We start from the raw sequence: 10,396 nt of genomic DNA, 5'->3' as shown, positions 1-10,396 counted from the left end.
TATATTTATCTACATTTAAAAGCCATATTAAACCAATACAGATTTTACAAAATAAAGCCCTAAGAATCCTTAAACTTTTTATTCCACCACCTATTGAACTTCCAAATAAGTCTTCTACTGCATCTTTATATACTTATCTAGATATACTTCCAGTCTCTCAACAATTTGCTTTTGGAGCAATTCTTTTCAAAATCAATTATGATATTAAGAAATTACCGCCATATTACCTCCATCAAAGTTTGTTCTCCCAATCACAAGATTTACATAATTATAACACTCGACAAAAAAAGGATATCTACATTGACAAGTATAATACTGAGAGATCTAAATTCGCTCCGTTTGTGTCAATAGCTCGGTGCTGGGATGCTCACAAGACTCTTATTGATAATTTTTCCTCTATTCATTTAATAAAAAGGAAACTTAAATTTCATTTAGTTCAGGATTATTTTTAATTAAGTATCTTTTTAGTAAGGCAAAGTTTTTGTATAGTTCGTTGCTCTGGGTGATTATGGGCCTCTCAGCTATCTTCCAGTATTAATTTATATTTAATAATATGAAAATTTTTAATTTCTTCAATAGTATTGAATGATCCTGGGCTAGCTGCTACTTTCATATTATTGTTGTGTTATTGTATCTTTGCCGTCATGTTTATCTTTGTATTGTAGTGTGTTTTTATTTTATCTTTGTCTAGGCCTAGTTTTTCGAGCTTGTCTCCCCATGGGCCTATGTCATTTATATATACATGTATGTGCGATTAATAAATAAATAAACTTGAACGTCTAGGGATTAAACGAATAGGTTTATTGTGCTGAAACTTGGAAGGTACAACAGTCATCTGCTCCAGATGATCCGAGGCGATGCCAGAAATGCACCGACTTGAGTGAAACTGCATATTCTATTTCTAGCTCCGAACCGCATTTTTGGGGTGGCGGGTGTGGTTTGTGACGGGCTCATCTCCTTTGTTGTACTGCCTACTCGTAACAAGTGCCATATGAGCTCGTAGCTCTTGTTCTGGTTCGTTCAGTAAGATTGGTCGACGAAACAAAATTTAAAATGTGGTAGATTTACTTACAGTCGGTTTGAAAAACGAAGCCAATCGTCGTTGCATCTTTATTTCTTCTTCTTTCCTTTGGGCTTTTATTTTCCTTTTTTTTGCACCACTCGCACCGGATGAACTCATGTTTCAATAATCCGATTTGAACTTGAACACAACTCAACACTGTTTCACGGTTCTTTATTTGATGAAGGGTAACGAGAAACTAAATACAAAACTGGAATGACACCCTGGTCTGGATACCCTCTTTTCCAGATGTTAGCCTACACATAAATGTGCCGACTGACGGGATTCATTAATCACTGGAGAGACTTCAATGTCACAGAAGTACTCCGAGCCCAGAAAGGACTTTACAAACCCCTGCCAAAAGGGTGACCATAAATTAATTAGGGAGAACGGCAAAAACAGGATACTTTCTTGAAATGCAATAATCGTCGAGTATCTTGAATTTGCTATTTAGTAATAATTCACAGTAGAAATACGGTAAAAAAAGAGAAAAAAGTAGAACAAGGACGAATAAACAAAGAATTACGTGGTTGAAATTGGGCCCCTCCAGAAATCAGGGGGGGGGGCATGCCCCCCCCCTGCCCCCCCCCCCCAAATGGCGCCACTGCTTTAGTTGTGTCCAATAAATTACAAGGTTTTAATTGCTATTTGGAATATGAAGGCATAATGTTGACATGAATTTTAGACAGAATCATGCACACTGTCAATATTTAGGAGGGTTTTTAATCGCAAAGTTCTAATGTCGGAAGTGATTCTGACGTTGTCTTTGCAACGCCCTTGAACACACATGAATTTTATCCACCTTTTATAATTCTAGTTAAAAAAATTGTTTTAACTACTATTTTCAGTTAATTTGGTTGAATTATTGTATGCCCAGGTAATTATAAAAATTTGTTTTATTTTCTTCGAAAAAAAATGAGTGTACATTCATGAAAGCAGATTTGCTTTCAGTTAGTATTTATTGGCTACTATTACTATTAATTTTATTTTGTTTATCTGTTATATTTATTTCCTAGTATTATTATATTTCTTTCTGTCTTCAGCCAAGTTGTCAATTCTCTTTAAGCCTATTAGAGAAAACAAATTTCGTTGACAAATTCCAATTATCAACTATTGGTAAAACTATGTTTTTTTCAACATGTTCATTGTCAATTTCAAGGTCCAGTTTTGGTTCCCATACATAAATACATCCAAACTGTATTTCTATTCTGGTTATGTATAAGTCATTCAAAAAATCAAAATAATTAATTAATTTGTCAACAGTCATGAACGAATATTACCGAATAAAACAGCTAATGAATATTTGTACGTTTCCAGGGTACAATACTTACAGATATAAGATGGTTGATAAAATTCTGCAATTGTTGTGTTAATCTTGTGATTATTTTTGCAATGTCTAATCATATTATGCCAAGACCTTCCTATTCGATGTTAGAGGTAATTTTATCCCTTGAATATGTTAGCCATGTTTCTAAATTTTCAACTCTTTCTTAGAAATCCCACATGCAAAAATCACACAAATGCATTTCAATTCATGCCAATAGACGCAATTTTGAAGATTATAATCTCTATGATTGCTCTTCTAACCAAAAACTCTAAAGAGATTTCTCATTATTCCTGATAACTCTAATATTGAATAGCTGCCGAATGCAACAGTCATGTATATTGCGGAAATTCATATTTTGTATTGCTCATCAACATATTGATCTAACAAAAAGTTTAGAGAAGTAAGATATCTCCCTTCAGTATGTCCTTCAGAGTTGTTTTCAATTAATTCAATGTACTAGCAATATTTATGGTTTTCAATGACCAGCCGAATAAAAACCTGAGAATTTGTAGTTGAACAAAAAGCTACACGAATTGAAAAATCGACCACTCAGACTATATTAGTCTCTGGCCAATTCTTGACCAATAATAAAAGGTTGGTCAAAGAACAATTTGTGGAAGGCATTTGGCTCTAAAGCGGCTGTTAGAACTGTCCTCTTCTACGCAGTCGAAACTTGGCCACTGAAGGCACTTCATCTCCATGATTTAGAAATCTTTGACCGCCGCTGTCTACGGAAAATCCTGAAGATTCAATACTCCGACATAATCTCAAATGTTGATGTGTGCCACCACTGCTCTAAAATTGAACCCGCCGCCACGATTGTCAAACAGCAAAGACTGCATTGACTTGGCTATGTCCTTAGAAGACCCAATGACGACACCATAAAGCAAGTGCTTCCAGCTGCCCCGTTGCCAGATTGGCGCAGGTGACCTGGCGGTCAATTGAAGAATTGGTGGGCAACTGCCAAAAACGACATCGACCTCATTGGCGGAGCTGCTGGCTCCGGTTTGCTGAAGAGCTGGCACAAGATCGCGACAAATGGGAGTCAACCGTACGTAGTTTACTTGATGCCGTGTGAGGCGTCCAAGTAATTTGCGCTCCTTGCTGCTCAAAACTTAAGCGGCATTTCTATTGCCGTGTACATTTCGCTGCTCTGTTATTTTTTCTCTTGTTACTGATTACATCTATGAATGAATGAACTTTATTACCCGTAAAAGTATAAAAAATTATAAATAAACAAAAACAAAAACGATAAACAGCGAAGAAAAAAAAAATTCAAACTAACAAAAGACAACATGGACTAATTAACCAGTATCAATATGGAAAAAAGGCTGCAGAGGGTCATAAACGTGAATGAAGTTGATAGTCTTTTTACATAAATCATCACTGGAAGACCGAATCCGAGAAGGCACATCAATTAAATCAAATCGAGCAATTATTTTTTTGTTTCGGTGCGATCTAGGAAGCCGGAGGAGGAATTTGCAATATCTGAAATAAGTCGTACGTAGAGTATGTCGATGTTTCTTACGAAACAGATGAGCCATGCCTAATAAAAGCAAAACCACAGGGGCGCAATAAGCGTTATAAATCATGCACAAACCGTTGCGGTTGTAACGGCTTTTGTTTGGGGATATTTTTCCGTAAGCGACGCGTAGGTTTTTCACGGCTTGATTCACAAGGGATGAACAGGTAGTGGAAAGTGTTGGGCCGAAACACAGACCAAGACAACTAACTAAAGAAGAACATGGTAGAACTGCAGTCCCAGTAACGAATGGAGCGACCGCATAAGGGTTATTAAAACAAATAAACTCGCATTTAGACGCATTAACTGACAGTCCAATCTTAGATAGTTCATTGGTTAATATAGTAAAATTAGAAAGCAATCCACGGCGAGTCCGGGCAACAAGAAGAACGCCATCTGCATATGCAATAGAAGAAAATGTTGAATTTTAATTGTTTCTTTTCTGGTACCAAGGATAGTGAAAATAAAAAATGATAGTACCAAATAGCTCAAGAAGGCATAACTTTGCTTAGAGGGATGAATGTCTTTAGGAACTGTTTTATTTAACTCTCTTGAAGCTACAAACAAATACTATCCCCCAACGGGGAGAGCAGAGCTTGTAAAGTTGGACGTATTAATAGATTTCAATAGAAAACACATCATACATGAAACGTCACATCTCACAATTGCACTTCTCACATACTTTTAATATTCGAGTTTTTATGAATGTAAACCGCTATTGAATATTTATACAATTTTCTGCCTAGTTGTTTTCACGGCATAATGTGGTAACACCGACAAAACTGTGGTAATCTCCTAAACTGCGAGTGATTTTCAATAACCTGAAAGGAAAATTAATTGCATTAATCAGATGTGCATACCTAAGGAAGGCCGTAAAATATTTAATCACAGCTTTGAATTCTATGGTGTTGACATTGATGCTTGATAAATAATTCCTTAGGAGCAGTAGACAAGTGAATATAGGCCTTTAGAATGGGCTATATAAATATTTCTGCTAACACCAGGGGAAATCTATGATTATAATTTATGCCGCAGTGACAAAGAGTTATAGTGTACCACGAAAGTTCAAAGAAAAAAGAAATTGCTTTGGATTCTATTGCTTTTTTATCTTTCGTTTGCTAATGAAATATACAACTTTTTGAACTTATGTTCGAACTTTTTGCTATCAACTTTCACCTTAAACGACCTTTTTATTTATACGGTTATATAACGAACTCTACGACAATAGCATTAATTGCAAATAACAGGATTTTGTTAGATTTTTTAAACTTAATTTTAACAAATTATGCAGCAATATAATCAAAGCAAAAACAATTACAGGGGATAAACTGAAAGAAAAGCTCACATTAATATCAATTTTTTATGCTGTCTTTTTTGTCTTTGAAATGGAACCATTTCAATTAGTCATGGGCGTAATTTGTTACGGCATAGGGGCAACTGCCCCTCTCAGACCTTGGTTTTAGCGTCAGTTGGTTAGACTGCCGTTTTTGGTTAGACCCTCAGTTGGTTAGACTGCCGTTGACTAGTATTCTATTTACTTTTTCAATAATAAGCTATGTTTTGAATACAATCTTAAATTCTAATAATGCATAAAATAGTTCATTTATTATTAAAGTAGTACTTAGTTTATATTGAAAATGTTCAGGAGCTAGTGGTAAATCTTTATGTAAATTGTGTAAATCTCTTGGATATCTTAAATTAATTTCGTATATGGCTCCTACGGTATTCTTATTCATTTTTTATTCAATGTAATCTTTTAATTGTTGGTAATAGTTTGAGGTGTTGATTTCTTTTAGATGATCGGGAATATTAACAAAGGTAAAGTTTTTCAGGTAAATTCTGTGATATTACCCAACCATATAAATTATTCGCATTTAAAATACACTAAATAATTTGAAGGTTGTGTTCGATTAGTTTTTCATATATTTATTATTTGCTTTATAATATCCTTTATATACTGAGATACACCTCCTCTTATTCCTTTTCAATAAAAGTATACATATCTTCATCAGAAAATAATGGAATTCAGCTATAGAGTGCTTGAGAAAAGCTTTCCATGTTAGTCCTGGTGCTGAGAAGCAGTGCAACGGGTATAGTTTTAATTATTGAAACAGACATTTCTTGAATTTTCAACGACATCTAATAAAATCAAAACATCATTTATAGGTATAATTTAATGTAATCTAATAGTTTTACATTTAAATAATTTCCAAAAAGATTTCGCTCTTATTTATGCTTCTTCAGAAATATTTTTCCCTGTTAATCTATAATAAAACTTGTCTATTGAAGGTAATTTTGTATCATTTATTTTTTTTCATATCCAATTTATTTTTTCATATCTATCAATTTCATAGTGACAAATCCCTTTCTTGATTGTTTCTTAAGCAACTGCAAATTAATTTACATTCAAATTTAGCTAAATTTGCAGAAAGTGTGTCTAACAGTGAAGCCATAGCACGGAGTGAAACGCATTTCGTATTGGGTTTCAATTGTCTTATAAAATAATGTAAAACCCTCCACTGCATCAAAAATACCGTTATCATGTACTAATGCTCTAAGAAATAAATGAGACTCTTCTTTTGAGAGATTATGCATTACAACAGGGATATGTTTAGGAATTCTAAAGTTATTTCATTCTTCATGAATAAATCCACGTATATTACCAGTCATATGGTAATGATCTAAATGAAAAATTATTGTATACTATTTCCTTTTTACATAGATAACTTCGAAGACCACACTGCCTTTCCATGACGAAAGTAAAACAGTTCAAATTAGGGAAACCTTTTAATTGACAGTGAACAGATATAAAAATTTTTAACTGGATATTTCGAACACATATACAGTTAAAAATTTTATATCTGTTCACTGTCAATTAAAAGGTTTCCCTATTTTGAACTGTTTTACTTCCTTTTCACAAATATGACATCTTTTAAAAGTTGTATTATTCCATTTTTCTCTTACTTGTTCTTGGGTATTGATCTCTCTATTTTTATACTCATTGTCTATTGCTGTACACACTTCTGTTATAGTAGTTACAAAATATCTGTTCGCTATAATACATAGAGTGCAATCAGCTATAATACAGTAAAGTACTTTCATTTGTTTAGCTATATTGTATAAATTCAATTTTAGATCCAGTTTTTGGCATAATAAGGTCAAGATCTTAACTGTTATCCTTTTTTAGAATGTTTTTCATGCTTTAGCTCTTCTGGGAATGTCTTCCACAGTAGGTGCAAAGATAAATTTTTGATATATGTGTAGTAAGTTGAGTTCTCAATAATCTAATTAAATCTTTACTTAAAACATAATGATTATCAAAATAGAATAAATTAATCACTGGTGTAGCAGTTTTTCTGTTGATCTTAGTTTTAGGAACATGAGCTCTAACCACTTTATTTTCACTTATTTCAAATAGACAGATTTTAATGCTATATTTGTTTTTAAATTTATATATATGTTGGATACCCATTGGAAAATTAGTAATCCCTTTAAAGTTGAATTCATCTTCATGTCGTTGATGTTTACATGATTTTTAGCTGGATGAAGATAAACTAGTATTGACCAAAGAAAGCATTTATTATCATTATTTTCTATATTAGTACTATCTTTTTTATTTTTTTTTACAAATTCAGGAAATTCTTTATAAGAACCTGGAATTTGGTAATCTTGTCATTCAATAATCGATTCCCGGTGTTATCTACTGAGTTTGGCGAAGGGGGGTAGAATACCCTGCTACCTCCTTAAAAGGGCGTAGCAAGGAAGAATCGCCCGAAACGCATTAAAAATAGAAAATGGCGATCTCTAAGGGTTACAGCTATCTCTTAAAATCCTTTGTCTGTGAGAATTGGGGCTCCCGTCTTGATGTCGCTAGTTATTTGGTTTAGAACGAGTGTCATGGCGTGACTCTGCAAGCTCAGTTACAGTCGGGCCAGCTATAAATGGAAGAACTCTTGGGAAGGGAAAAAGTTAATGTGTATGGGTAAATTCGGGCAATTCTTTATAAGAACCTCCCACATAATTTGGTAATCTTGTCATTCAATAACCGATTCCACCGATTTTCAGATTCTAAACCTGATCTGGGTTTATTGTATGTACCTGATCTGTATTCTTTATGACTAATGTGTGTATATTCCTGTGATTTCGTTGTTAACGTCGTCAACGTTTAGATAACGTTGTTTGATGGCGCTATTTTTATTAAAAATCCAGGAGTAGCTATGGTAATGAATAGGTTCGAGTTCTTCATTATTATTCTGAGAATAAAATATTACACTTGTTGTAAATTGAAATCTGTAACAATCTCTATCATTCATTCTATTTTTTAAATCTCTAACAACAGAGCCAAAAACTGGTCCAAGCTCCATTTGCATTTACTGACATATTAAGTGTAAGGGAATTTTCTCTAATCCATTGAATACTTCGATTATTATCGTGTTCTTCTTCTTAAAACACATACTCTAGGATATTTCGGAATTTCTCTTGTTTTTTTTTTCCATAAATTCACAAATTGAATTTGACAAGGCGAATTTCACAAATTCACCAAAGTTGTATTTCACAAGACCTCTTTGGACCTTAAAGCTCATTATGGGAAATTGTAAAAATGTTGTAAATCTTTCTTTACAATGGTATAAATTCAATTGAAAATAGGATAAATTGATGGGGTTATCTAGGTGGGGCCTAGAACAATTGTAAAAAGTATAAACGTGAGACCAAATTTGACTTCCAAGGACCTGTTTTCGTTTTAACTATAGGGAAGTAAAATTGTAAAAAAGCTGGAAATTTTCTTTTAAAGTAGTGCAAATTCGATTGAAAAGGAGGTATATTTAATTGATTTGACGAGTGCTCCAGAACATGATCACCCCTGGCGAGGGGGGGGGGGGCACATAAACACCCGTGAATCTTACTTTACCCCTGAAATTTCGCATTTTTGAAGATAACATCTTGAGACGACATTTATCGTTGTTAAAATCATTCTTTTCAAATTCAGTTACTATTAGCCCGAGTAGCTCTTAACTTACAGTTCACTACCTAGAACTATTTGCTTTATAAGTTACAATTTGTGTTACTGAAGTAAATTGCAGAGGAGGCTTTAACTTAATGAAATGGTATTGTTTTGCTTTATTTTATTCAACGTTATCTAAAACTTTTTAGTAAATAAAAAGTACAGATAAGCAAGTTTAAAAAAAATGGATTAATAATAAATATAAAGAAAGCAATAAAATGGGCAAAAAAAAGGAGCAACTAAAATCTTTTTCAAAATAGATATGACTCTATTGGTAGATATTGATTAAATTAGAAGCATTTTTAGGCAACAAATTGCATGAATGTCGATATATCAAATGACAACAAAACAAACAGAAATCGCATCAATCTTAAAGAAGACGCCAGAATGAAATATAACTTGTCTAAGGGAGTATTTTAGAAACCCAGTAATGAAAATATCCTTTTCTTGTTTTGGTATTTGAAGATTTTCATTTTTTTTTCAAGCAATTCTTGAAACCATCCATTGCTATGTTGTTTCACAACACCTTTTGTTTCGCAAGAGGAGAATAAATTTCAAGTAGCTTATTAGTCTTGTGTCCAAGGGACTAGAAAGCGACTATTTTAACGAAATTTCCACTTTAACATGCCTTAGCGTGTTCGCTAGAAACACAAAACCCACTGATTGATATTCGTATAAAGTTCCTGTGAGTGGTGCCTGATGTTTAAAATTCGCTAATTGTTTGCTTAGTACAAGCTTTTTTGAATATCATTAATATGTGGTTTTTAACTCGTTGATCAGTCTTCACATAGGCACTGTTTAATATAAATTATTTTATTGATACTAGTAATAAGTGTTCTGCTTCCACATTCTGCAGGAATTTGAAAAAGCGGTATGTCCTACTAAACTCTGTATCTAAACCTTCTAATAATGAACAATGATTTAATCGTCTATTACTCCCTGTGGTTTTGATGATACTGAAGAAAAAATACATTTTAAAATTTTCCACTTCCTTTTTTTTATTTAAAGAAATAGTAGGAAAAAAAATCCGAAGCTATCCATCTTAAGGGAGAAAGTTACAAATTGAAAAATAAATCAGAAACTTAATGAATAACATAAAAAATGTAAAGGACCATTCTCACAATTCTACTACTCTTTCTGCAATGTCATTCTTCGATTTGAAAGTATCAAAGGAAATTTATGAATTCTTCCACAAGATATCCTTGAGACTACCATATTTAGACCCATGACCCATGGTAACTTACTTTTAAATCTTTCTCAGTCGCTATTAATGTGCTTCTCCACATCTATACACGAAATCACCCACTCTTTCACACCAAAAACAGGAAATTCTATAGCATTTCTTGCTATAATGGCGAAGTTGCTTTCGATTGTTAAACGACCCCCATTAAGTCTGTCAGTGGAAGGCAAATAAGGCATAGCGAATATAGAGTATAATATCGAGTAAGAAATAGAGAACTGGGTATGACCATCCAAAAGAGGTCT

The sequence above is a fragment of the Artemia franciscana genome, chromosome 19 (assembly GCF_032884065.1).
Source record: "Artemia franciscana chromosome 19, ASM3288406v1, whole genome shotgun sequence".
Classification (NCBI taxonomy): Eukaryota; Metazoa; Arthropoda; class Branchiopoda; order Anostraca; family Artemiidae; genus Artemia; species Artemia franciscana.
This window is presented reverse-complemented; position numbering follows the sequence as displayed.